Here is an 18,409-nt window from a genome sequence, read left to right as displayed (position 1 = left end):
TCACCTATGGACAGAATAAACATTACTATGGGTGCATGGAAAATGATGTTGCATAGATGAATAAAAAAGAGCAAGGAATGGAGATTTGTGATTTCCACATTGGGCAGCTGTCAGGTGCAAGTGCAATGTTAACAACTGTGGTTTTTCCCCCCAATATAAAATTAGGTATCAATTCTACTGAATCAATGCAACCCAGCTGAATCCCATCACTCCATATTAAATTAGTGTGCTAAGTGGACATACATAAAGATAATATATAATTTAACTGTAAAAGAATTTAATCAGGACTTTTATTTTTGTTTATAAGCATCATTATATGGTCCTAACAATCATAGCAGTGTTTGAGAACCCATAAAATCATCCCTATCTTTTTTCCTCCTGAATTTATGATATGAATATTCAATGAGGTTTAATAATTTAAGGGGAAAATACCTTTGCTTGTAATTGGACAAATAAAATAAAATTTTGATTGAACCCCCCCCCCCCCCAACATATGCTAATCTTCTCTGGATTCTCACAGGATTGTCACTCTTTCTCTTTCTCTAAGCCTGACTCATGTGCTCTGGTTATTCCTCTGGAACAATATTGGCCCCATTTCCATGTGACTGGATCTCTAAGTTTTTCTGCTCTGCTCTTTTCCACTCTTGGGCTTTCTGCTGTTTCCTTCTACTTCCTTTCCTCTATGTTTTCTCCCTCTCCCTCCCTCCCTCCCACCATCCTTTTGTCTGTCTGTCTCTCTGTCTGCCTGTCTCTCTCTCTGTCTCTCTCTCTGTCTCTCTGTCTCTGTCTCTCTCTCATCTGTACCTCTCTCCCACATCTCTGTCTCTGTCTCTCTTCTCAATGAAATTTCTTCTTTCTGGACCCATATATGATAATATGGGTTCAATTCCAGGGCTGGACCCCCGTGGGTCTGAGCCCAGTCATTTCTTATGGCTGTCTTTCTATTCCCTTTCTCTTTCCCTCAGGCATTCTTGTCTATACCTTGTTATTCAATCTGTCTTCAAGTAACTTGATGTCTTTCCAGATGACTTAAATCTGTAAACTGCTTGTGGTCTGTAATACATGTGAACTTTGCAAGCCTGTGAATTAAAAAATTTGAGCTTTTAAACCTCTAGGGACAGTTGTGAATTTTTCCACTTAAATAACCCTGATCTTTGGGACAGTATCATTAATTTCCTGTCATTAAGAAGATTGCCCTTTGGGGCTGTCTCTTATGCAACTAGAATAAACGAAGCTTGATCTTCCAGACCTCAACAAGAAGTCTCGTAAAACTTTGTGACATTGTTTGGCCTCACTATAGTCTGGAATGTTAGGAAAAATGACCTGTTAATGGAACTTTAATGTATAGTACTATCTTCTGTCTGAATCTGTTCTGCTGCATTGCAGCCTAGGCAAGTTAATCGAATTCTATCTTCCAATTTCCTCAGGATTGATGGACCCTTTCTATCATTATGACCAAACACAGGGTAACCGGGGATATAGCAAGCCAAACTCACATAGGTCATCACTAGGTATCCTCAACAGCAACAGGACTAGATCTGACACTCCCCAGAGCAGAAACTGGAGGGAAAAAAGGCCCAGGTCTCACCTGGAGAGATAAGTAGCTGGCATCTTAAAAGAGGGTACCCATCCATATCCAAGCTTGTCAGATTCCCAGTAAGGGATTAACTCTAGACCAGGGAAGGAGACAAAGAAAGAACCAAAGGCAAAATACATGTAGAGTCTCCAGGAGGTAGAGCTAAAACCCAGAAACTTCTACAGAAGCCTGAGCCTAGTGTTAGGGAGAATATCCAGAACTAAGCATGACCTGTCAATCTATCAAAACAAGAGAAATGAATAGAGAATAACCAAAATACAAAGCTCCAATAGAGAAATTGAGGCTAATTATATTAGCTAACAGGAAAAAAATGCTGGAACATATTGAACTACCATGGCTTAAGAGAAAAATAAACAGTAATCTGAAAGGAAAAAGAATAATGCTACAAGAAATCTAAGTAGAGCATCAGAGAAAAAAATATACTGACCACAAGGAATACAAGAGTAATGGGAAGAAACTGAAGTAGGGGGAAATGTTAAGAAAAATCTGTTCTATAATTAATCTGTTCCCTTTACAGCTGTCCATGTATCTTCCATTAACACAGATGCCATGACCACTGCCGTTTCATGATCCAAGTAATGAGATGAAATCAATGAACTTTTAGTAAAGTCCCTTGCCTTTCCCTGGCAAGGACTCTGATGAATTCCTGACCCTAGGCACAAAACAAGCCTCTATCAATAAGCAATGAATCTCTGCCTTCTCGGCACATATCCCTAATGACCTTATCTCTGTTTTTTGAGCTACTGTCCCTAATCAACATATCTCTCAATATCACATCTCTGTTCTCTGAGCTACCTGCTCCCACCTACATCTCCCCATGTCCTCCTTAAAAACTTGCTCACTTCTCAGTTGAGTTGCTTGACTTCTTTGGGAGACCAGCCTGCTCTGGGGGAGTATGATTTCCCTAAATAACCTCTCACTCCCCTATGCCCTTTACTATCCCCTATCCCCAGCTTGCTCCTGTTTCTTTGGAGGCCATTCTGCTCTGAGGGAGTATCATCCCCAAACTTAATGACTCTTTTCCATGTTGATCTAATCCTATCTCATGGCCTTTCCATTTTTTCCCCTTTCTTAACAGTCTTTGCTGTTCTCCCCAGCCCAGCTTGTAGCCGTTGCTTCTTTGCTTAAACTTAATCTCTTTACCTTTCTAAAGAACCTAACCTATGAGCATTTTGTAGTAACTTGTGAACTTTTTGCAGCAACCTGTGAACTTATTTTTTTTTTTTTAGTTTTTTGCTAGGCAATGGGGTTAAATCTGCTCAAGTTCACACAGCTAAGTAATTATTAAGTGTCTGGGGCTGGATTTGAACTCCGGTCATCCTGACTTCAGGACTGGTGCTTGATGTACTATGCCACCTAGCTGCCCCTAACCTGTGAACTTTTTTTTTTCAGTTAGTTAGGGTTAGGGTTAGGGTTCTAACCTGTGAACTTTTGAAATAACCTGTGAATTAAAATCTATGCCTAATTTTTTTTTTTAGAAAAGAATTAGTGAAGTTGGCTTACAAGAGGGCAGTCCAAACCAAATTTTATTTAGGTCTTGGAGTTTAGAGTCATTGCCATCGTCTATATATTTCTTTGACCTTGAATTGTAGGTCTTCTGTGACCTTCAGCTTCCTCTTCTATAAATAGGTGCTCTACTTACCTTGCAAGATTGTCTTATATGAATGTAAGCTATTATTATTTCTGGAAAAATACATTTTTTGGGAGCTCTTTCCCTATACCTCCTGAGAATTTCAAATAGCAAATAGCATTATATATAGACTAAACTGGAATTTCCCTTGAATATAGAAACAATGCTGTAACAGGGTAATTAATTCTTGTTTCAAAGATTGTGCTAGTATGTGTGTATATATATATTATATATATATATATATATAAAATATATATATTATATGTGTGTGTATAATTATAATTATATTTATATTGCTTAGTTGGTTGTTTCTTTGTTATCAAAGAAAACCAACATGGCATCACTATGTTCGAGATGAGTTATAGTGTGTCCAACTATACAATATGAGCTTGGAAGGCTCTACCACAGGTCAGGCACAAATAGTCCATATGAATATCTGAGGTAGGTACTCTAAACTTACACTTCTTACATTTCTTTGGAGTTGCTTCAATTCTGCCTTGTTCATAGAACACAGCACCCTCTGAGGAGGGCACGTCATGCTGGGCATTTGAAGAAAACTTGGTTGAAAGACTATTTAATTGATCAAGATTTGGGTCTATGAAAAGAAGAAACATAAGACAATAGAGTTCATAAAGGAACTTATATATTACAAAAGAATGAAGTAATTTATTAAATATAATAAAATAATAGACTATATCCTAATGAGAGTTGGAACTAGACATCATAGCAGCTAGAGCAAATCAGTTAGGGGCAGGGGGAGAACTATCCTTCAGAGTCTGATTTGTGCTCTCATAGAAGACAGCGAATTTGGAAGATAGGTTTCAAAAGAGAATGTTTGACTATGGGTAAATTTATGAGGGGAAAGAGGGCAGGCCCTCTTACTCCTTCCTCATCCAATGCTGCTTCATTGCCCTTTCCTAGAGCATTTCTAAAGAGGTTAGTGGATGATTATTATTCAAAGAGATGACCAGCTCAAGATCACAGTAAGGAGAAAGCATTAACTATCACAGTTGTCAGTACCAAGGGGCAAGTCTGTGGTAGTTAGAGCTCTGAACCAGACCCTGAAACATAGGGAATATTTTAAGCTTAATGATTCATAAGGGACCAAAACAGGGAGATGAGAATTGTGTATGGATTAAAAACTGGGTGAATGGTTAAGCCTAAGAAGTAGTCAATTATGTTCATGTAGGAGATTCTGAGTGGTCAGTTCCACTGGATGTGGAACCCCAACTGAGACACAGGGATAGATACAATATTTATTAAAATGCATATGGCATAATTCTAGGAAAATTAGTTAACTGGATCATATATGGGAAAAAAGAACTCAATTAGTAGGAAAATAGTTTATAAGAGAAAAAAGAAAACTTATTAAATGGTAGACTTTTTGAAAAATAGACTATCAACTTTTGGAGGTAGAAATATTAGAACTAAGATAAATGTTAGATTAAAAAAAGAAAATGGAAGGTTTCAACTATCAAAAACAACTGATCTGAAAAATAAATCAAAGTAAGGAAATTTAAAAATCATCAGATTCCATGAAAACCATGACCAAGGAAGAATTTTGAATATCATATTCCAAGAAATCATAAATGAAAAATATTCATTCCATTAGAATCAGAGAGCAAAGTGAAAACAGAAAGAATCCACAAGTCACCTCCTTAAAGAAACCCCCCAGTTTAAAATTTTCAGGAATGTCAGAACCAAAATCACTTCCAGTTCAAAGCAAGAGAGAGAAAAGAGTTCAAGTATCTAGAATCCATAGTAAGGATCATACAAGATTTAGAATTAACTGCTATGAAGGTAGGATAATCTTAAGATTATATGATTTAGAATTGGAAGGGATCTTAGAAAGGCCATAAAGTCCAAGAATAAGAGAATAAGAGACATTAAATTTCTTGCCCATCATTTTACTATTAGTACCTGTACAGGATAATGAATTCAGGTCATCTAAGCCTCATATATTAGAATACAACATTCCAAAAGCAAAATAAAAACCTAACAAATATAAATAACTTACCCTGAAAGACTGAGTTAGATCTTACAGAAGGAAAAAAAATATGTGGAGTGGTGGAGGGGAATCATTAATGGAATAGAGGATTATTGTGCATTCCTGATGAAAAGATTAGAGTTGAGTAGAAATTATAAAATGTGAAAACAAGAGTCAAGAGAAACCTACAAAGGTAAATTGTTGCTATTGCTATTCAGTCATGTCTGATTCTTTGTGACCCCATTCCAATAGATGAAATTATTATTATTCAGTCATATCTGATTCTTCGTGACTACTTCTGAGATTTTCTTGGCAAAGATAAAGTGATTTTTCCATTTCCTTCTCCAGCTCATTTTACAGATGAGGAAACTGAGGCAGTCAAACTTAAGTGACTTGTCCAGAGTCACATACTGAGGGGAGATTTGAACTCAGCAAGATGAGTTTTTGTAAACCCAATCTTTTCATTGAAGGACTTACTTCAATCATAGAGCATGACAATGTTTTGTCTTATTTTAATGATTTTTTTTTTCAGTTTTTTAAGGCAATGGGGTTAAGTGGCTTGCCCAAGGCAAGAATGGGAGAATGCAAATCACTTTTATCTGAACTGGGCAAATGAATCTCTTTCTCTTTCAATCCTTTCTCTCTCTCTCTCTCTCTCTCTCTCTCTCTGTCTCTCTCTCTCTCTCTCTCTCTCTCTCTCTGTCTGTCTCTCTCTCTCTCTCTCTCTCTCTCACACACACACACACACACACACACACACACACACACACACACACACCACACAGAGTTTAGTGTAGAAATACCATCAAGGAAATTAGAAGAAGGGAGGGATAGATTTAGAAAGAGGAGTAGAATCAGGAAAAGAAGAAATGAAAAAGAAATTAGAAGATATTTTGTCTATTACATGGCAACAAAACTTAAATGAATGTTTACGAAAATACAAGAAACACAGATTGTCAGAGTGATAAATATAGGATTTAAATAAAATAACCTCAGAAAAAGAAAATAAAGCCAGAAATGAATTCCTAATGTGGGGAAGGGGGTGGTTCAGGATCAGATTGATTTACAGGTAAATTTTATCAAACCTTTAAAGAACATTTATTTCAATATTACATAAAGAATTTGACAGAATGCTGAGTCTGGGTTTTCCTTAAGCTATAATTTAAGGAACATGGCAGGTTAGAGATAGCCTAGTTGAATTCTCTCAACATTGCTCTCCAAACAACTTAAAAATAATGCCTGAAATTAAATTTTGGAGTAGGAGAGTCAACAAAAGGAGGTCAACAGAATTTTTTCTTCTTAGGAGACTGACAGAAGCTTGTGACACTAGGGTGGAAGCTTGTCCAGAGTCCAAACACAAAGTGGTAGCAACAGCAACAGAAGTTTCAGGAACTCCCATTCCAGAGAGAGTGAAGGGGTCAGACAACTGGTCAGAATGAGATTACAGAGGATATTTTGTTGGTACTGGGTACAACTGGCACTGATTGGAAACTCTATTGTCCATTTGCAGTTCTGAGTTGCAGTTTCAGGGCAGGGAGGAGTGCTAGAGGTCAGTCATTAGAGAGTAGGAGTTCTGGTTACAGTTCCAAGATAAGAAAAAAATAAAAAACAAAAAACTAGCACTTGCAGTTGCTAGGGAATCAATTGCCATTCCTGGTAAGACCAGAAAACAGACCAGGAGAGCAATGACCACTCATCTCTCCAGATCATAACATCTTGGAAGCACCAAAAACTTGCAGACCCCAAAACTAACTCTGAAAACAGTATAAAGAAAAAGCCTGAAGCTAGGGAAGAGCTTCCTTGCCCCTAGGTGAGCACAGTATAGACTGGAAAATTAGCAAACAACAACAACAACAACAAATTTGACCATAAAAAAAATTTTGACTATTGTGGTAAGGAAGATCAAAACATAAACTCAGGAGAAAATAACAAGGTGAAAAACAGCTATTAAAAGTCTCAAAGAAAAATGCTACTTGGATCTAAGCCCAACAAGAATTTTTGGAAGAGTTAAAGAAAAGAGAGGAAAAGAAGAATTATTGGGAAAGAAATGAGAGAGTTGCAGGAAAATTATGAAAAGAGAATTAAGAGCTTGGTAAAAGCTGCAAAAAATATTGAAGAAAATAACATTTTAAAAAATAGAATTGGGCAAATGGTAAAAGAGGTACGAAATTTCACTGAAGAATATAATTCCTTTAAATTTGAATGGGGAAAAATAGAAGCTAATGACTATGAGACATCAAGAAACAGTAAAATGAAGACAAAAGAATGAAAGAAAAATAGAAGAAAATCTCATCAGAACAGCAACTGATATGGAAAATATATTAAAGAGAGACAAAGATAAAAAAGAGTTTAGCTATCATATTTAAAGAAATTATCAAGGAGAATTGCCATGATAGATTTAGAGGCTCAAATGGCAATTGAAAGAACTGATTGATTACTTTGTGAAAGAGATTCTAAAATGAAAGCTCCTAGGGATATTACAGAAAAATTCCAGAGCTGCCAGGCAAAAAAAGAAAATACTTTAAACAGTGAGAAAGAAACAATTCAAATATTGTAGATTGATAGTCAATATTCTACAAAATTTAACAGCTTCCACATTACAAAAAGCACAGGGCTTAGAATATGATATTCTGGAAGGCAAAGGAGATATTACAACCATGTATAACCTGTACAGCAAAAATGAGTATAATCCTTCAGGGGAAAATATAGATATTCAAGGAAATGGAGGACTTGCAAGCATTCCTGATGAAAAGACCAGAGGTAAGTAGAAATTTTGACATTCATACACAAGACACAAGAGAAACATAAAAAGGCAAACAGTAAAGAGGGACCCAATTAAGTTAAATGCTTACTTTCCTATATAAGAAGAAGACACTTCTTCTCCTAAGAACTTTGTCATTATCAGGGCAGTTAGAAAGAGTCTGCATAGACAGATGACATGGATATAAGCTGATTTTCTTGAAATGATCTCCAAAAATCTGAAGGGGTGAGAAAGAGGGATGCACTGGGAGGAGGAAGAAGGAAGAGGAAGAATGGAGAATATTTTTTCACATAAAACAGACAAACAAGGAAGAGCTTAGTGAATCTACATTTGCCAAAAATTAACATAGACAATGGAGTAAATATATAAAAATGTTTTACAGTGAGTTTCTATGATAAAAGTCTCATTTTAAGTATATTTACTGAGAATAGAACTGATGTAAGCTTATAAAATAAGTGCCCTTCTCCAATTGATTAGTAATGGTCAAAGGATATAAATAGGCAGTTTTCAGAAAAAGAAAAGCTATCAATAGTCATATGAAAAAATGCTCTAAATCCCTATTTATTAGAGAAAAGCAAATTTAAATAATTCTAAAGTACCCCATCATGAAGTGACAAATCCTGGAAGATCTGAGGAAAAATAGGTTCACTAACAAATTGTTGGTGGAGTAGTGAATTGGTCCAAGCATTCTAGAAAATAGTTTAAAAGTAGCCCCAAAGGGCTTTAAAACTTTATAATATATCCTTTGACCCAGCAACACCACTATACTAGATCTGTTTCCCAAAGAGCTAAAAGAAAAAGGAGGACATATATGTTCTAAAATATTTATAGCAGCTCTTTTTGTGTTCAAAGGATTGAAATCGAGGGGATACTTACCAGTTGGGGAATGGCTGAACAAATTGTGGTATGAGATTGTGATAGGATACTATTGTGCTGTGGAAAATGATGAGGGGAGTGGTTTCAGAAAAAAACATGGGGGCTTTTATGAATTGATGCAGAGTAAAGTGAGAAGATCTGGAAGATCATTTGACTGCTCTAATCTACAAAATTATTGAAGACAATTCCATAGAACTCATGATGAAAAAAATACTATCCACCTCCAGAGAGAGAACTAGCAAACTCTAGTGCAAATTGAAATATAATTTTCTTACTTTATTTTTTTAAAAATATGGCTAATGCAGAAATATGTTTTTCCTGGTTTCACATGTTTAATTGATATCATATTGCTTGCCTTCTCACTGGGTGGTAGAATGAGTAGGAGGGAAGGAAAGAATTTGGAACTCAAAAATTAAAAAAGAAAAGAATGCTAAAAATAAATAAAAAGACACTTAAAACATTAAAAAAGAATTTGAAAAAGTAAAACAAATGATTCTATCCAAATTCTTTCAGTTTTTCCCAAATATAATCTTGAAGTCAGAATATTTAAGCAGAGAAAGAAGTCTATATCAAAATCTCTAATGAATATTAATGTAAAATATTGAATACACTGTTAGCAAAAAGGTTACAAAAACATATTAGAAAGATTATATAGCATGATTAGTTTGAATTTATATCTAGATTGGGCTTCAATATTAGTAAAACTATAAATATAATACATCATAGTCATAAAAATAATAGTCACATTATTATATCAAATAGGTATAGAAAAAGGTTTTGAAAAATACAATATTCATTCCTATTAAAACATTAAAAACAACAATATTAATTTATCTCTTCTTACTATGTTAAATATTATCTAGTTTTAAAACCATTATCAAGCATAGACTTTAATGGAGAAACACTAATTAGATCAGAGATTCACAAAGATATCCATCAACGCCACTATTACTTGTTTCTAGAAATACAAACCATAAAAATAAAATCACAATAAATATGGGGGGAAAGTATAGGTAAAAAATTAATTTCTTTTTTGCAGATGATATGATAGTGTACTTAAAGAAGTCTGGAGATTTATCCAAAATAATTTGGAACATTAATTAGCACAATAGCAAGATATCTAATTTATTGTCATACATTTTAGTCCTGTCCAACTTCATGTTCCCATTTGGGGTTTTCTTGGCAGAGATATTGGAATGGTTTGCCATTTCCCTCTCCAGCTCATTTTGCAGATAAAGAAACTGAAGCAATCAGGGTTAACTGACTTACCCCAGTGTCACACAGTAAGGGTCTGAGACTATTTTAACACAGCTCTTCTCAACGCTAGGTCTGGTACTGTATCCACTGTACCACTTAACTGCCCAGATAGAATAAATCTGCATAAATTACTAAATATTCTATATTTTATCCACAAAACTTAGCAGGAAAAGATATGGATAGAATTACCATTCAAATTTATGCAGAATGTATAAAATATATGAGAATATTCCTAGACATAGAAAAATTATACAACTACATCTAAAAAACACTTTTAAAAAGAATAACAATAGCTATACAATATTGATGAGATATTAATTATTCATGACTAGACTTTCACCATAGTAAAAATGATAAAACTACTTAAATCAATTCACTTATTGAATGACATTAATAAATAAAAGATTATGTAATAGATCCACAAAATATAAGAACAAATTTAATTTGGAGGAATTTGAAGAATCTCAAGAAAAATACTGGGGGGGAAAAAGATAAGAAAAAATTTGCAGCAGTACCAGACCCTAAATTATACTACAAAGCAGTAATTATCAAAATGATTAGGTATGGTTTTAAAAAAATAGAGAAATTGATCAATAGAACAGATTAATCATTCACAGAGATATAAACAAACATAGCTATACAGTGTTTGATAAATCCATAATTTCTGGCAATAAATAGTCACTATTTGACCAAAACTGTTCATGGGAAATGGGAAGGAAGTTGAGCAGAATTTGGTTTATGCCAACCCTTTACATCATGTAGCACAATAAATTCCAAATGAATATGTTACTCAGATATAAAAGGTCACATATCAAATAAATTAATGAAACAGGGAAGGAACACCTTTCCTAACTATGACTAAGAGTCATCAAACAAAGAATAGAGAGGAACTCATGGAGAGAAAGGAAGTAATGGGCAATTTTTATTGCATAGAATTGAATTCAACTCGTGAAAATGTCCTGTAATATCTATAATGAAAATAAGATCCTGAGTTTTTTATTATTAAGTGGTTCTGGTGACAATTCTTTCATTTCTTTTTTTGTTATTGTTGTTGTTGTTGTTGTTTGGCAGTGATTTTTTTGCAGTTTTTAAAGTGATTTGACCAAGATCACACAGCTAGGTAATTATTAAATGTCTGAGGTTGAATTTGAACTTGGGTCCTCCTGACTCTCCAGAGCCAGTGCTCGATCCATTGCACCACCTAGCTGCCTTGATCCTTTTTTTTTAAGGTTTTTGCAAGACAACCTGGTTAAGTGGCTTGCCCAAGGCCACACAGCTAGGTAATTATTAAGTGTCTGAAGCCGTATTTGAACTCAGGTGCTCCTGACTCCAGGACCTGTGCTCTATCCACTACACCACCTAGCTGCCCCTCCTTTCATTTCTAAAAACATTTTGAATAAAATCAAAATAGTTAAAATCATTTCAAAATCTTATAATAGTAAAATAATCTAACTTTTGTATAATGAAATAAATCTTTCTATTCACTTTCATTTTCTAAAGTAATAAAGAAACTTGTTGATTTAATCCTTGAGAATGAATGAATTCACTGTTTTATTAACAGACTTCTGTACCTTCTCCATTTCCACCACTTCTGAGCATAGAATGAACATGGTGAAACTCTCTATCAGGAGCATTTTTATTCTGCTTAGCTAATAATTTAGCTATAAATCTATTTATCTTTTCTGTCATTGCTATTGCATAATCTGTAACCTAACACATGTTTTGAGAATTTTAAATTGTACTTTTCTAAAAGTTCATGTACTTTCTTCAACTGTGGTAGTGTCATTAAAAGAAAGAATAACAAGAAATTTTTTATTCACTAAGATTTTGGTCACATGTATGAATAAATATGGCTACTTGAGTCCATCTATTAATATACTTATTTTCACTGACTTCAATTGAAAAAATCACTTAATTTTCCAGTTTTGACTTGTTTTCCCCTGATATCACTGGCAATTTCATTAATATTTTCCACAACAATGTTTCATGATAATAAAATATTTTGAAGAGTTGTAACTATTTTGGGACAAAGAATTTCAATGGCTTTCACCACCTGGTGATGGCCCAAGATTCAGTAGATGACCTTGGATCTTTGATGTCTGATCAAGTTCTAAACACTTCACAGTACCTACTTTGTGCTCTTCATGACTGTTGGATCAGATTGTTCTCTTCTGCCTATTCCATAGTGGGAAGTGTTCACAATCTTGGGATAGACATTCCTCTAACTCTCCCTATCTGTGGAGGTGGCTCTATTGGGCTGTGACCGCTGGGCATTCTATATCTTCTTGGGGTCATAGATGAGATTTGAGTATAAGGTGGACACCAAAGGTGCATAATCCTCCATGAACACCCCGCATACCCTATGATTCAATTATTGCATAGGAAGATGAGTACCTATGCAAAGAAGTTGATGGCATGACTAAGTGTTGGGTGTATCACAAGATGCTTAGTGAAAGTAAAATTTGTAATATATATAGTGCCATAATAATAGCTACTGTTCAAAAGATAATAGACATTTCTACACTTTACTAATAGCCCTTCAAATACTAAAAATGTTATGAAGTTCTTTATAATGAAACATTATTTCTACATTTTCCACCTAAAATAGATGGTGATTTGCAAAGACAGGAACTTGGCTGTGAACTGTGCTTGTGTGTTTGTATGTAAGATTGCCTTCCATGTGCTATAAACATCTTCAATTTCCATTACATGTGCCAAATTGAGCTTCCCTCCCAACATTCCTCTCCCTACCACTCTGCTCTGAGCTTCTTCCAAGACAACCACCAAATTATCATGCAAATTACCGCTTGCCTCCTCCAAAATTACTAATAGCAACTATATACTTTGGAATGGAAAATTATTTTTAAAAATTAACTATTGCTACACTAACAATGCTAACAAATAAGACTTGGTAAAAACAGTGATAAATTTATTCACTTCATAATCATACACTATAATCAAGAAACATTTTGTGATTTTTTAAATGGCATATTATCTATGTTTTGTTGTATTTTTATTGATTTTGTTAAATATTTTCCAATTATTTTTAATGTGGTTCAGTTGTACTTGGGAGTGTTGTAGTCCATATGGGGTCTTTGGGCCAGGTTTTTGACATCTCTGATCTACAGAGTCAAAGGCTACAGAGAGTATCAGAAAGATAAGGACTGAGAAAAAGGTGTCAGGAAGGCCAGGCAGACATTGACCCTAGGCTTGATTTCTTCTCAGGGATAAAGCTGAAATGCTTTCTTTGTTTTACTCCTAATCAATCAAATCTCTCTCACTTTTTTTTCATCTTCTGCTACTTGATATTTTCCTCTAACTTATATACACGTATTTTTTTTTTAAAAAAATGAAATTTGTTGGTGAATTGTTGGTATACTGAGTTTAGTTTTTTCAGAAAATTTCCTTCAAAGGATTTCCCCAATTCTTCTGGTCTGTTTTTTCCATGTAGAATTCTTATCCATGGGATCTTACTTAACTTGTTTCTGAATCCTTTGAAATTTGTTCTCCTCTCCCCAAAATAACAACAACAACAGAACAAAAAAAGAGAAATTTGCTTTCTCCCAGATCTGGGGCCTATGTCAATCTATGCCAGATTTTAGTCTTTTCTATCACGAACTATAGGAGGGAGTGGTCACTTTCCCACAATGTTTTCAACCTTTTCATCTCAATAAACAGCTCCATTTTAGTGAGAATCAGATTCACATTATAATTTTCTCCTTGATGATTCTTTTACCTGTTGAAGAATTAAATTATTATATTGTTATTAAGGCAAGTCAAAAAGTTACTTATAGCTCTGCTTTTGATTAATACAAAGACTCTATGTCTGGTTAATTGAAATTTCTCATCTATAGTATCCCTCTGCACCAGGCTTATAATTTGTTTCTCAAAGCTCCCATTATCCAGTTCCTTTTTCTGTTTGTCTGAAGTTTACTTTGATGACAAAATCAATTCTATTTTTACCTTCGTTAATCTTCACCCAAATATTATCCACCATGTTAGGGCAGCTAGGTGGCTTAGTGGGTAGAACATTGGCTTTGCAATCAGGAGGATGGGAATTCAAATCCAGCCTCAGACATTTGATGCTTTCTAGCTGTGTGACCTTGGGCAAGTTACTTAACCCTGACTGCCTTGTATCTCCAAGGTAATCTCCAGTTGTCCTGTTTCATATCTGGCCACTGGATCCAGATGGCTCGGAGAGTCTGGTGACTTAGCCCAACTCCCCTCACTCAAATCCAATTTATATGTTTGTCATGGTGTCACCTTCCTGATGTCAAGGTTTTCTTTGAGATCAAAGGACAAAAAACATGTTTGCCAGTATCTTTCTTGGATTTCCATACATCAATGTAACATTTCAATATACTATGCAAGGCCTTAACCTCCTTTTAAGCTATACTTAACCCCCCCCCCCAAGATATACTCATTCAGAAGCAAATTCCAATCGTGGCTTATCTAGTTCATCTTATATGCTGTCTAAGCTTTGAGTATTTGTATATTATATATATGTTTGAAATCAGGGATTTTTAATATTGGCTCTTTTCTTAAGATTTAACTTCAAATGTTTCTTAATTATATATTAATTTTATGTTTTTGACCACTTTAAGGATGTTTATCTTGTTTCATCAATTGAGTTTTTTTGCAAGGCAATGGGGTTAAGTGACTTGTCCAAGGTCATACAGCTAGGTAATCATTAAGTGTCTGAGGCTGGATTTGAACTCAGGTACTCCTAACTCCAGGGCTGGTGCTCTATCCACTGTGCCACCTAGCTACCCCTTCATCTATTGAGTTTTAAGTGTCTTGAGAATACTTTTATATTCCACATTCTCCTCAGCAAAGTGCTAATTTAATACACAATGGGTACATAATAAACATTTGTGTGCAGTATTATTCAGGGTAGGTCATGGATCGAGAAGTTTTGTAAGCAGCCATTCTGACGCTGCCATTTTAGTCACATGGTATACTTTAGGTAAAAAAAACCAGATTGGTCTACCCTTTACTTTGATCATTTTGATGTTCCAAGCTCTTTATGTTCTCTTTGATTTAAAGTCTACATCCCTTCCCAATTTTATTCTTTGTTTTTCTCACCTAATGTGAATCTGGAAAGTCGGATAACAATAACTAGTCTGTGACCTGGGTCAAAGGGAAGTATTATGAAACACAGTAATGTTTGTGTTCCAGGAATTAATGCAAGACAGCACTTCTTAGTTGTTTTTGTTTGTTTGCTTTTTGCTTTTTGGTGGGTACTTGCATTGTGAGTATTACTATTCTTTAGGGAAACTCTGAAATTTTAAACACCAATCTAGAGCAAAGAAATGCACATTTGTGAATAAACATTGTATTCCTAAAAAGTATAAATTCTAAGAACATTTGTGTGTCAGCTGGCATGTTTGCTTCTCTGCCTCAGGCCACTGGCTTTAGTAGATATTGAAGCATCTCTTCCCCCCCCCCTCTCTTTTTTCTTCTCTTTCCTTTCATTCCTATCTGTTAGCCAAATAATTCTTGTATCTTCTTTCCTCTTTAATTCTTGAGACCTTCCCTCTTCTCCCTTTTTTTTGTTTTTGGTTAGAGATTTCTTGAGCATATGGGGGTGGGGGGCGTGCTTCTTATCAAGATAGGATTAAGCTCTTAACTTTCTATAAGTATATTTTTTTAAAAGGAGACATGTTAGATTGAAACCAATAAATCAACATTTATCAATGCTTCCTATTAATTATGTATAGTGACTTTGGCTAAAGCTAAGACAAAGAAGGGAACAAGGAATAAGAGAGGAAAAGAGAATTTGAATTGGAAGATGGGAAGGTGGAGGGATGGGGAATGTGAATGTCTAAGTGTTTTAAGGAACACTAGAAGTATATTACATTCCATGGGTACCTCTGAGTTAAATTGGGTTTGGGTGTGCCTTAAACTTTCACTGTGCGACTCACACTGAGTGATGAATAAAACCATATGTCAAATATTTATCACATTATGAGGCATATGAACTCTGTTTCTCCCCAGGCCATGTTAGGAGCTGAAAAAGAACTGAGGGTGTTTATAGATTTAGTTAACTCTCTTCACCCCTCATCTTCTGCCTTCTGCTGTTTTCTTTCATGTCTTTTGTCTTTTCTTTTCTGACTGATGCTTCCTCCACTACTCTGGATGAGGAGACAGCATCTAGGAAAAGAGATGATCAAGAGTACCAAAGGCTGCTGAGAAGTTAAGAACGATGAGGATTGAGAAAAGATTTGACTTTTAATAGTTCACTGGTGACTCTGCAGAGATTAGCTGTATAAGGGAAATGGTGTTTGGAAATCAGATTGTAGAGGGTTTTGAAGAGTGAATGAAAGAAGTGGAAGGACAAACTGGAGATGACTTCCTCAAGGAATTCAACCAGGAAGGGGAGGAGAGTTCTAGGACAATAGCTAGGAGGGATGGCAGGATTAAATTAATTCGATTTTTGTCTTATTTTACTTTGGTTTGAATTTTGGAATGGGGACACAAAGACATGTTTGTAAGAAACAGGGTAGAAGCCAGCAGATAGGGAGAATTTGACATTTAGAGAATGAGTGACTAGGATAGAGGGGGATCTGCTTGCCAGGAAAGATATAATAAGCTAAGTCCAAAGTTGCTTGTAGAGGAGTTTTCAAGGAAAAGAGTCATCTTTTCATGAAAGCTGGGAGTGAAGGAAGTGGGGAAAGATTTTTAAATGATTTGAAATGAGGAGGAGAGAAGAGAGAGAGCTTGGATCTCAGTTTTTTACAGTGTAGTGTGGTAAGGTCCTTAACTGAGAAAATTTGGGGAAAGGTAACATGGCAAATTTGAAGGAGGATGAAAAAAATTAGGAACAGAAATTGTGGGTGTGTGGAAAGTGAATTATTTGGGGAGGTGTAAAAGAATTGAATTGTTGCAGTAGGATCCAGTTGAGATTATGCTACAATTTAGTTAAACCCACTCAATAATGGCTTTGGAAGATAAAGAAACTTACTCAGGGATGGCTAGGTGGTTCAGTGGATAGATCACCAGCCCTGGAGTCAGGAGTACCTGAGTCCAAATCCGGCCTCAGACACTTAATAATTACCTAGCTGTGTGGCCTTGGGCAAGCCACTTACCCCCATTGCCTTGCAAAAACCTAAAAAAAAAAAGACACCTCAAAACTTACTCAGGTCTTCAGTACAAGCAATTCATAAGATTCAAACTTACCCACCAGCAAGGCATGACTCCTTTTTCCATTCATGTTTAGGATGATCTTGTCAGTGGAGAAGCCTTCAACTCCATCAAATTCTATAGTTGTAGGAAGTATATTTTGCTAGGCAGCTCGCATCTACTCAGAACCCAAGAACTCTTGTTCTCATAAAGTAGCTTCTAAGGCTGAAAACACCCATTATTTAGCATCCTTGCATGCAGGTCACATAACTCTGCTAAGATAAGAAAGATAAAAGCAGCTGGAGATTCAGTTTCTAGCAAGAATGTTTGTGGATACTGTGGCATTTGTGGCCGGCATTTCTGCTGCTAGGGGAAAAGATGAGAAATCTTCCATCTCCTCTATTAGTCCAAGGGAGAGCTGGCATAGTCAGAAAAAAAAGGAAATCTTTCTTTATAGCCTACTGAATCAGTGGTTCTGGGTTCAGTTTCTAATCACCTCCAATGAGTCCCCCTAGTCACAAGAGCCAAATGACCAGAAGTTGCTGGATCACTTATGTACTTTAATAAAAAGCATGAGGATTTGTTCCTATGGAAAAGGAAGAAAGTGTGTGTTTGGCCCCCTGGGAAGCACTCCAAACCATCCCAGATACATTATCTTAAATAAAAGGGGATAAAATGTTAACATTTGGCATTATTATCTATCATAACTGGAGAGAGATTAAGAGGTTTCAGAGAAAGGATAAAGAAAATAGTTTTTAAGACTCCATTCAAAGAAACAGTATGAAAGGAATTTTTAAGATTTTAAACTTTGTATCTTTAGAGAGCTGAATGATAAAATTATTTCCAATACTAAGAAATCAACAGTAGTAGTACTTGGAGTTGACCGGTTAGGATTTGTTTCAGAACCCTTAGATATAGATATTTGAGAGGCTCTTCCAAAAAAACCTATAAGAAAGACTGCTCATGTTCAGCAGATGTGAACCTTGCCAGCTCTTTTCACCCCCCAACTACTGAACACAATGTGAGTGTGGTCTTTCTCCTAATAATCAAAGACATGGACTAGATTTCTCTTCCAGTCTCCAAGATGGGTTGCCTTCCTCTGGACACCTCTCCAGCTTATCAATGTTTTTCTTAAACCATGGTACTCCAGGTGAGGTCTGATGAGGGCATGACAAAGTA

Source organism: Macrotis lagotis, chromosome 1 (genome assembly GCF_037893015.1).
Source record: "Macrotis lagotis isolate mMagLag1 chromosome 1, bilby.v1.9.chrom.fasta, whole genome shotgun sequence".
NCBI lineage: Eukaryota > Metazoa > Chordata > Mammalia > Peramelemorphia > Peramelidae > Macrotis > Macrotis lagotis.
This window is presented reverse-complemented; position numbering follows the sequence as displayed.